At 35.9% G+C, this 11228-nt stretch overlaps 1 long non-coding RNA gene across 1 annotated transcript; it reads left to right on the top strand.

The window, feature by feature from the left end:
• The first annotated feature begins 478 nt into the window (after nt 1-478).
• LOC138872578 (uncharacterized) lies at nt 479-7151 on the top strand. Its single transcript, XR_011401003.1, has 2 exons — nt 479-1092; nt 6863-7151. It is a non-coding gene; the product is annotated as an uncharacterized lncRNA (long non-coding RNA).
• The last annotated feature ends 4077 nt before the right edge of the window (nt 7152-11228 follow it).

The raw sequence follows: 11228 nt of genomic DNA, 5'->3' as shown, positions 1-11228 counted from the left end.
ATTTTAGTTTATTTATTTCTCATAAATTTTGAAAAATACAAAAATAGTACTTAATTTTTATTTTTATATAAATTTAAAGATACAAAAAATATATATATATTTTTGTTTTAATTGTCAGTTTGTTTTAATAATTATTCTGCTTACGTAGGATTAATTAAATAAGGTCGTGTTTTTATTCTCGGTTGCGAGGAAAGAATAATATTTGGGTTCAAACGACTCATTTTAGGCCTAATTTTCGGACCTAGCCCAAAATATTTTCAGCCGAGACGCACATGACAACACATAACTCACACATGCTAGCACATGAACACAACACATAACTCACACATGCTAGCACATGAACACAACACACAACTCACACATGCTAGCACATGAACACAACACACAACTCACACATGCTAGCACATGCACACAACACACAACCCACACATGGTCTTCAATATTCTCCATTAAAACCCAAACAAAAACACACACGGGCAGAAGACCTTGGACACCAGCCCCTCTCATCTCTTCATCTTCTTCAAACCACCCAACCACTACCCATTTTTCTGGCAAAAGAACACCCCCTCCCAAAAATGCGGACAGGGTATACCTTCGATATACACTCAATATACCGCTGATATACACGAGCAGAACACCCCCTCCCTAACGTATCTCCTTCTTTCTTTCTTCTCAAACCAGAAAACAACGAACTTTTCACCATCAAAACCAGCCTTGAAGCTCCAGTATTTCAGCCATCAAAATCAGTTTAAAACATATCAAAACAAGCTTGAAAATAGCTCCGTTTCTTCAGTCAAAATGACCTCTAAAATAGCAGCAAAAACCTGTTGCAAACAGCCATAAAATCCACCCCTAACACCACCAAAAATGAGCCAAAAGATCTGCTGAAATCGGCTAAAAGAAATTGGAACAGATGCGTTTGGATTTTCGTCGCCGGTCAAAGTCGCTAGTCCAGGTTTCCGTTTGAGTCTCCTTCTAGTCCGTATGGTTTTGCTTGGCTTTATTTCGTTTTGGAGTAACGATTGTTGAGCTGTATCCATTTCATGAAGAAGGTTGTCTTCTCAGTCTATTGATAGAATATTCATATCAAAGGTTCATTTCCTCTAATTTCTTGTTTGCATTAGATGAATGTTTCAGTTTTGATTTAGATCTGTCTAAATGTTTTACTATTGTTTCTTTTGTTTCTGTTTTGATTTATGTGTGTTTGATTAGAATTATTTTCTCAAGTCACTAAATGAAAGCTAGATTTGTTTGAATTGGTAGATGTTATTAATCAAGTTTCGTTGATTAGGTGCAATTAATAAATCATTGTGATTACGGGTACGGTTCCCGTGACGTAGTTGTGATGCTTAATTTCTAAATTTCGGGGGTGCATCTCATGTAACCCGATTATAATGGCTCTAGATAATCTTAGTGAATAAATTAGGATTATTTTTTTTGATAGAGACAAAACAAAAAATAAAAATCATAGTTGCTTTTAGGCTTGCCCTTTTAAAAATAAAATGAGTCGAGCCTCGCCCAATAAAATGCACAAACTGCGGGGCCCTCATAAATGTATATACTAAAAATACTCAGAATTTGGGATGGGTTGTTCAGCGAATTTCGCAGCCTTCCTCAAAGATAATAACGCGTTAGACTCTTTAGGCGCGATTTTAATTAAATTACATTCTTAAATTCGGGTGCGCATTTATGTGACCCAAATCCAAATCTCAATGGAGTCAGAATGTATTAACAACCACGGGTGCATTGATTGCGACGTGGTTCGAGATGCATTTTCACGACGTTGCAATTCTATTAAAAAATAATAATAAAAGCGATTTAAACTTAATAAAAGCACACAAGTTATAACATGTATTAAAATCAAATATTTAGCCATTATAACAATTTAAGCGACCATGCTAGAACCACGGGATCCGTGGGTGCCTAACACCTTCCCTCGGGTCAACAGAATTCCTTACTTAGAATTTCTGGTTCGCAGACTTCATTTGGAAGGTCAAAAATTTCCTCGATTTGGGATTCAAGATAAACCGGTGACTTGGGACACCAAAAGCCAAACCTTTCCCAAGTGGCAACTCTGAATTAAATAAATAATCCCATTTCGAATATTGTCACTTAAATTGGAAAAACTCCCTCGCGCTTTTATCCTTCGGGGAGGGCGCGCAAAAAGGAGGTGTGACAGCTCTGGCGACTCTGCTGGGGAGAAGTTCCAGAACGTTAGTTCAGGGTTCAGATATCGAGCTTAGAATAATTGTTATATTTGGCTTTATTATCTGATCTTTATTACATGTTTTGGCATAACGTGCTAAATGTTGTCTTTTACCGCTTTGATATTATCTGAACTGTATATAAACTGTGCCGAAACCCTTCTCTTCTTACCTCCGGGGAGAAGCTCGCTGGTCGAGACTCCCTATTCTGTTAGTGTCAATACCTGAAATAAGAAAGAGGCCGGACAAGTTACAAAGCCGGACGATCTCGCGGGTCCCCGGTACGTAGCCCCCTCCTCGACTCGAGTTGTCCGCTCGGGTACACAGTCTAGAACATATACCCAGGTTATAAACCTAGTATAACAAAACCTCATGCCGGATCCCTAGTAGGAACGCTTATTTGCATCATGTTGCATTTGACATAGGGGACTCAACACAGGGGTTGGGTCCGTCTAGGACAGACAACCTGAAATGAAAAGACCATCCTGCTGCATCCCGTTTGTTTTGCGCATTTATTTGCTTCAGTTCTGCATGTCGACCGGGTTCTAAAAAAAAAACTTTAAAAAAAGAGAAAATAACAGCGTAGGGAGATAATTACTTATTTTTGGAAAAAATAAAACTAATGTCCAAGTAGTGTCAAAACCTCGCCGAAATTTTCTTTTAAAAAAAAAATTAAAACAAAATTTGTCTTTTAGTTTGATTTATTAAAAAAAAATATATATAAAAAATTTCCTTTTAATCACTATCAAAATCCAAAAAAAAAATATAAAAGTAAAAAAAAAAAAAAAGAAGGGAAAATTCAAAATTCAAAAATTTTTTTTTGTTTCTTTTGTAGTATCTCTTTTATAAATTCAGACTAATAGTACAAATACTTCCTTAAAAGATTTTTCGAAATTTCAAAAAAAAAAGAGTGAAAAGAAGTTAAAATTCAAAGACAAAATGTTTCTTTAGTCATTGTCTCTTTTCAAAATATAATAAAAAAAACAAAAAAATAAAAAAAAAAACGAAATCCAAAAATATTTTCTCCTTTTCCGTGTAAGTATTTTATTCAGAAAAAAGGGTTAGTTTATTTCCTCTACGCCCGATCGGACCGAACTACGCGGGTCTGATTCTCACCGGATGTGAGATACGTAGGCAAACCTCATCGGTTTCGACCCCAATTTTCAAAAATGTCCAAAAATATTTTCCTTTAGTTCCTTCTTTATAAATCTTTCCTTAGAAAATGCAAAAAATAAAAATAAAAAATAATATAGAAGTTTTCTTTAAACTCAAATAAAAAAAATAGTTTCCTTCTTTCTGAAGTCTTTCATACGAAAAATGAAATAAGAATTAAAAATCAGCAACAAAAATCCAAAAATACTCTTTTCTTTTTTAGTCTCTCTTTTGTAAAATGTCCATAAAAAATATTTGAAAAATTGAATTCCAAAATATTAGGACTTTTCTTTAGAAGTGCTTTTGTAAATAAATAAAACTCAGAATTCCACATCATTTTCTTAAAAGTCCCTCTTTCAAAATTTAAGAGGCAACATCATAAATAAAAAATATAGTTTTTGTATTACCTTTGAAGTAAGGTGTAATAAGGAGGTCAGCAAGCAGTAAAAACAGCACGAAGCAGCAGTAACATCACAGTCCCACGGTAGTCCCAGCTACCCAAAACTTCCCGAACTACATTGACCTGATTCCTTTATAGCCAAGGATATGTAGGAAACCTTTGAAGCAGAGGTTCGGTCAAATCTTTCAAAAAATGCTTCCCACGGAGTATTTGAACGGGCAAAAATCGCTCGTATCCGCTCACTTTATCTTTGCACGAAAACTCTTCGAGTTTCCGCACAAAGAGGGGCAGCTGTGAGCACGTGATTTTTGCCTTACGAAAACTACTCCAAAATAAATCAAAAAATAAAATAAATTTCTTTTACTGTGTAATTTTTGAATTTGCGTGGTGTTAAATATTTGTGTTATGTCCGTAAATGTTTACTTTGTCATAATGAAATGAAAATTAAAATAATATATGCATTCGTTCTATTTTTAAATATGTTACTGTGTGATTAATGTTTTGACTATGTGTTAAATAGTTGTTATAAAGTAATTAATATTTTGTGTAAGGTTAAATTGTTTTATAATTTTATTAGGATTTTTAATGATTAATAATAAAATTAGAAAATAAAATAAAATAGAATGGGAAAATCGGACCTGGATTTAAATCCAGGCCCAAATCAAATTACCCTTCCGCAGCCCAATTCCAACACTCCCAGGTCCGGTCCAAATTCAAACAAACCAAAACGACAACGTTTGGTCGTCCCTCATCAAAGGCCGTTGGATCAAAGCCAACCAACGGTTGAGATCCCACGAACCTTAACCCATAGCCATTACCCGACCCAATGCCCCGATTCAGCCCGACCCCAGCAGTAAACCAAACGACACCGTTTGGCTAAATGAACTAATCCTGGCCATCTATTCTCCTTGATCCAATGGTCAAGATTAATTCACCATTCCCCTATATAAACCCATAATCCTTACCCCGGCCCCCCTAACTAAACACCCCCCTCCTCTCCTGTTCATCGTCTTCCCAAACAGACCCCTAACCCTAGCCGCCCCTATTCCCCATCGCCTGAAACCCGGCGGCATCAACACCGCCGGTCACCAAACTAACACCCTAGAACCCCCTGAACATCCTCTATCCAGATATGCTAGCCACTTGGCTCGAATCTTCCTGAAGGTTCTCGAATCTTCATTTGAAGATTCGAGCCAAGCTTAGATCTAAACCAAACAACCCCTAGTTAATACCATAGTACCCCCTAGCGTGCCTCGTTATGGATCTGATGTTTGTTTGGCTCGAATCATTTCCGAGCTTCTCGAATCTTCTTTTGAAGATTCGGACCAAACAAGAACAAACTCAGATCTGTTCTAAACTGACACCAAATGACCCCTAGGCTACCCTCACCCTTGTGTCGTATTTGGTCCCCCTCGAATCTGACCAGAAATGGTTAAGTCCCAAATCGAACCTTCAAGAACCCTAGAAATACCAGACTTTTGGATTCTGTTCAAATTAAATAGAAGATTGAGGTTTAATCGACCTTAGTCGAAGTATTTTCAGTGGAAAATACTTCGACTAAGGTCTGTTTGATTTCAAACAAAGTCCAAATCCGAGTTGAGTTCGAGTCCGGTTGAATTTAAAGATTTAGAGGTACTTTCCTTATTTCTCTTTTGTTTCTTACATGAATAATTGTTTGTTTAATAACCTGTTAATTTTTCATGATTTTTATTTGATTAATTCTGTCATCTTTGTCTCATGCCCGTCTATATGATCAAAATATGAAACTGTTTCTGTGGGTTGTGATTATTTACAATGTAAGTAATCGACTCGATTAAGTTCGTCGATTAGTTATATTATGAATTCTCATTTATGATAATGCTGATTGAAACAGTCTGCTTCTATTGTTTTAGACTGATTATGGACAAATGTTGTAAATAGCCAACTGATTAATACTCGTCAATTAAATCATGTTTGTTTGCAAATCAGTAAATTCAAATGTATGATGTGTATATATTGTTTTCTGAACAGGGCATTGTCAGTATATTGACAATGCTCCTGTGTGTGTTTGATCTTGGTTCAATGTGTTAAGTCCAGTCTGAATTGTTATAATAATTTCAGTAATATGTTGTTATGATGTTAGTTCTGAATTCAGTGTGATTTTACAAATGTTGATTAGATGTAATTGTGTTAGAAGGTTACATTCTTAGTTAGGATTCAGTCCAAAACTTTAGGATTGGTTGTAGCTGTCTTAAATCAGATTAATAATCAGGTTTGAACAGATTTTAAAAATCTGTATTGTTAGATTTTAAGTTTGACAGCAGTAATAATAGTAATCACAGTAGGATTCAGGGGGCATTTCTGGGATAAAACAGTAAGGGTAATATGATATAATAGTGGGCTGAAAGTGGTTTGTTAATGGCTTTTAATTTAATGGGATAATGGGAAACAAAGGGTAATGGGCTGCTTAAAATCAGGATAAGATCACTTAAAGTATTAAAAAGCAGTTTTAATGGAACTTTCTGTTTTTTAAAGAAGAAAAGGGGTCCAGACAGCACTTAAAAAGATAGGACCAGCCCTGTATAAATAGAGGGGGATTGTGACTGACTTAAGGGAGCCTTTCAGACAGAAAGAAAGGAAAGACAAGAAAAAAATCAGATTTTAAAAGGAGAGTTCAAAAGAAAAAATAGGAAGAGATTGAGAGATTTGAGGATCAGATTTTAAAGCAGATTTTAAGAGAGAATTTAAGAAAAATACACCTAGAGTGTGATAAAAGAAAAAATCAAGCAGAAAAATCAGATTCCTCTTGGAATTTGAAGAGGAAGAAGAAACAGAAAAGAAACCAAAAGAGAATATTCGCACACACACACACACACAGTGAAGCTGAAACAGAAAAATAGAAAAGAAAAGAAAAATCCGAAACCTTGTTGTTCTTTTGGAATCTGTCCGAGTCTGTGTATTGATACTATTTGGTTTTAAAATCTGAAATTCTTTAAGAATCTTTGCTCTTGTGAATCTGGGTTTCTCGGGTCTTATTATTGCTCAAATCTGTGGAAGTACTGAATTCTACCAGTATTTTGTTACTGCTGCAACTGCTGAAATTTACTTCTTCTACCTTCATTTCCAGGTACTTATCTTTTAAATTCTATGTTGGAAAGACATTCAGCATGACAAATCGATGAAGATTGAATTGCAATTCTATTTTTTCATTTATCTAAGTTATTATTATAAATTTCAGTTTTGTTTCATGTCGCTTAATATAGTAGCATGCCTGACATGTTAATATTCAATTAATCATTCTCTTTTGAAATTCATATAAGTGTTGTAATAATATTATCTATTCTAGAATTTCATTAAAGTATATGATTGAATTGTCAAGGCAGGGAATAGGGCATGAATATTGGCCATTATTTAAATTTTTTGGTGTTGTTAGCTAAGTGAAGAGTAATGTAGAAATATCAAGAAAACTACATTAGTAACATCTATTGTTAAATAAGGTTAAAATGGTGTTGGTGGTGTTTTTCATGTATAAAATAATAGATGTGTGTATAACCATTAGCGAAAGGTGATATGATGTAGCTTGTTACGATGTTTACGACATACAGTTAGGTTGCATGTAAGGCAATTTTATTGAATTAGCTTGTATAATAATTCTTTTCTTATCAACTTGATGCCTATTCACCCTCATAAATAAATTAACCAAACAATTAGGCCAATTAGATCAAAAGCAAGTATATGAGAATAAAATGAGGTGTACAAGCATAAATTGCAATACTTTATATCAATGGTAAGTAGAAATAGAATTTGCACTAAATAAAAATAAATAAAATTCTTGGAAAATATTTCTTCCCTTTATAAATCATTTTTTAGTTTCATATGCAATTCATTCTTTGATAGATATATAATGTTGTATTTGCCGAAAATAGTGTTAATCATAATTTTATTCTTTTCTTTGAATTTGAATAGTCTGGATAAATATAATTTATACGTGGGAATTATAATCGACGGGCAACATTTAATAAATTGTGAATTCTTTTCAAGAGTTCAAGGGTATCTTAAATGGATATTTCTCATGATATAATAAACAATTTGGGGAAAGTCCATAATATTATTAACAAAGATTTTGCGCAATCCGGGATGCGTTCGCGCACCCTGATTATATTTTTAAAAGCAAAAATTCGGATTATGCGTACGCGCAATTTCGAGTGAATATTTAATAAAAAACGAATTTCTTTGGAAAATATTAAATTTATTTCATAAAACCCGAGATGTGCGGTTCACTATTTAAGAAAGACGAATATTCTTGATTCGACATAATTTCGAAAAATCATTTTTTTTATATATTATCAAGATTATCGTGTACACGTGCGCGTGACACAATTCCGCATTTTTTTAATTTATAACACGAATATACGTACGCGTGATTCGATTCAAAGAAGGGCCCTTAATCACAAGCAGTATAAATAAAAGCGGTAGTAAAATCATGCAATAAAAACGTATTTAGTAAAAATCAAGATAATTAAGCCAATAATAAAAACAGTTGAGCGACCGTGCTAGAACCACGGAATTCGGAAATGCCTAACACCTTCTTCCGGATTAACAGAATTCCTTACTCAGGATTTCTGGTTCGCAGAATAATAAACAGAGTCATATTCTCCTCGATTCAGGGATTAAAACCGGTGACTTTGGGACACCTTAAAATTCCCAGGTGGCGACTCTGAAATAATTAAATAAATCCCGTTTCGACTGTCCTTCAATTGGAGAAAACTCCCCACGCGCCCCGCGGGCGCGCTAAAAAGGAGGTGCGACAGCTCTAGCGACTCTGCTGGGGACAAAAGTTGTACTGTAACCCAGAACCACTGGTTCATGATTTAAAGAATTCGAGCTTAAAATAACTGCGATAATTGGCTTTATTTACTATATGATTTTCATCTGTTTATATGATTAACATGCTAAATGTTTTTTTTTACGGCTTTAATATTATTTGAATTGTGAATATATACAACTGCTACGAAACCCCCTTCTTTCTGAGTCTTCTAAATTTATGGTGCACACGTGCGCGTGGCCCACCTTTCTGTTAAAGGTCATACCAAATAAGATGAAGTTGGGACAAGTAACTAGGCCGGATAGACTTTCGTTCTCCCGGTACGTTGCCCCCGCTTCGGCTCAAACTGTCCGTTTGGGTAAGCCAGGTTTAGAACAATCAACCTCAGGTTTTTCACTTAGAATAACTCAGCCATGTACCGGATCCCTAGTAGGAACGTATATTTGCATCATGTACATTTGGCCTTGGAGACTCAACACAGGGGTTGGGTCTGTCTAGGACAGGTGAACCCGAAATAAAAAGACCATCATGATGCATCCTACTTGCTACTTGTGCATTCATTTGCCTCGAACATGCTTGTTGACCAGCTTAAATGAAATCATGGTGAGAAGAGAGGAATAAAATGGGTTGTTTTTTAAATTTTAAAAAAAAATATAGTTTTAAATCTTGAAATAAAGGTATTTAATAAATAAAAAAATTTTGAAAATGATTTTTTTAGTGTATATTTTCAAAATGAGTCTTGACTTTATTAAATTAAATTTCAGATACAAAATGAGCACCACGCAAAACCCCCCATCCACGAATACAGAAGAGTTTCTATTTCAGCTTCAAATGTGGTGGTATGATTTAGGCGAAGATGGTCAAAAATGGGTCGTCAAGCATTTGGGAAATCTCACGGATATTATGAAAGTTAAACCCCGTGATGATCTGATTGCGGCGTTAGTAACTTTTTGGGACCCTGTTCACAATGTCTTTCGTTTCTCTGACTTCGAGCTTACTCCTACATTAGAGGAGATAGCTGGATATGCTGGTTTTGACGGAAGTCTAAGAAATCAAAGCTTGATATTCACAAAGGCTCCTTCGGTACATCGATTCTTCGGTCTTCTGAACATCAGCAGTCAAATCAGGAAAAGCAATGTCATCAATGGATGTTGTTCCTTCAACTTTTTGTATTCAAGGTTCGGAAAGTCAGATGGGTTCGAAATTCATGAGAAAGGCCTTACTAATAAGCAAAACAAAGACACTTGGCAGATTCACCGTCGCTTTGCTTTCATGGTGGCTTTTCTAGGAATCATGATCTTCCCAAACAAAGAGCGAACAATTGATATTCGCACCGCGAAAGTTGTGCAAATCCTCACCACCAAAGAAAATCACACCCTTGTCCCCATCATTCTCTCAGACATTTATCGGGCTTTGACTTTATGTAAATCAGGAGCAAAAGTCTTCGAAGGATGCAAAATTTTGTTGCAAATGTGGGTGATTGAACATCTCCAACAACAGCCCAAGATCATACAGTATGGGTCAAACAATGATAATTGCATCGAGAGTTATGAGGAAAGAATAAAAAATTATCAGGCTCCAGAAGGGATAGAAGCATGGGTATCTCATCTAAAAGCTTTAACGGCAAATCAGATTGAATGGACTTTGGGATGGCTCCCGATGAGGGAAGTGATACACATGTCAACCTCAAATAGTTATCTGCTACTATTGGGATTGAGAAGCATCCAGCCGTATGCGCCACTAAGAGTCCTAAGACAACTAGGGAGATATCAAGTAGTTCCTGATGATGAAGATTTGAGTATGCAAGTAATCGAATTACACCCAGAAGCCACTATTCCCGAGGCTCTACTTCAGCAGATGTGGAATGGATGTCGATACTTGAAAAGTGATACTCAAGTCCCAGACACTACAAAGGGTGAGATAAATCCTGGATATGCAAGGTGGTTTGAAAAACGGTCTCGCGTGGATGATGTACCAGAGCCTGAGCTAAGAAGGCCAACAAAAAGACCCCATGTTCAAAACTTCAATGATAAAATCCAAGAGCGGTTGATCTGGGGAGAAAAGGAAAAAGGGTACAAAGCAACTATCCATGCCCTAAAAGAAAATCTGAGAAGCCTCAGTTTGGAGAAAGATTTGCAAGCACAAGAAGCCGAAGGCGAGAAGAAGAGTCTAGCTTGTGAGAATGAAAATCTTCATGCTCGATTCCAAAGAATGAAAAGAGTTTCTGAGACACCAAAGAGGAGCTGGAAGGATCAAAAAACCATCGCCAATATTTTTGAAAAATTGCAAGATTATGATTCCATTCTTGCGGAAAACGAAAGGGCGTTGAGCAAAGCAAAAGAAAGGATCCAACAATTAAACGAAGAAGCCAGATCTAATAAGGAACGCCAAGATAGGCAGTCCGAAAAAGACAGGGCACAATTCAAGAAGGAAAAAGACCATTGGATACGATCAGAAGATCAGCTTTGTGCACAACTAGAAGAGGCAAGAAGATGCAACAGAGAACATCAACAAGCAGACCTCGACAGGGAAAGAGCGCAAGCAAAATTAGAGCAGGCCAGACTCCGAGCTCTATTAGAGTCAGCTCTAGATCGTGAAAACCGTGTCAGAGATATAGCTACCACTCGCCAGCAGCAATTGCAGAACCAAGACCAACGTCTCCAGGATT

This window comes from Nicotiana sylvestris, chromosome 7, assembly GCF_000393655.2.
Source record: "Nicotiana sylvestris chromosome 7, ASM39365v2, whole genome shotgun sequence".
Taxonomy (NCBI): Eukaryota; Viridiplantae; Streptophyta; class Magnoliopsida; order Solanales; family Solanaceae; genus Nicotiana; species Nicotiana sylvestris.
Note: the sequence above shows the minus strand (reverse complement) of the source record. Positions and strands in the feature narration are given on the sequence as shown.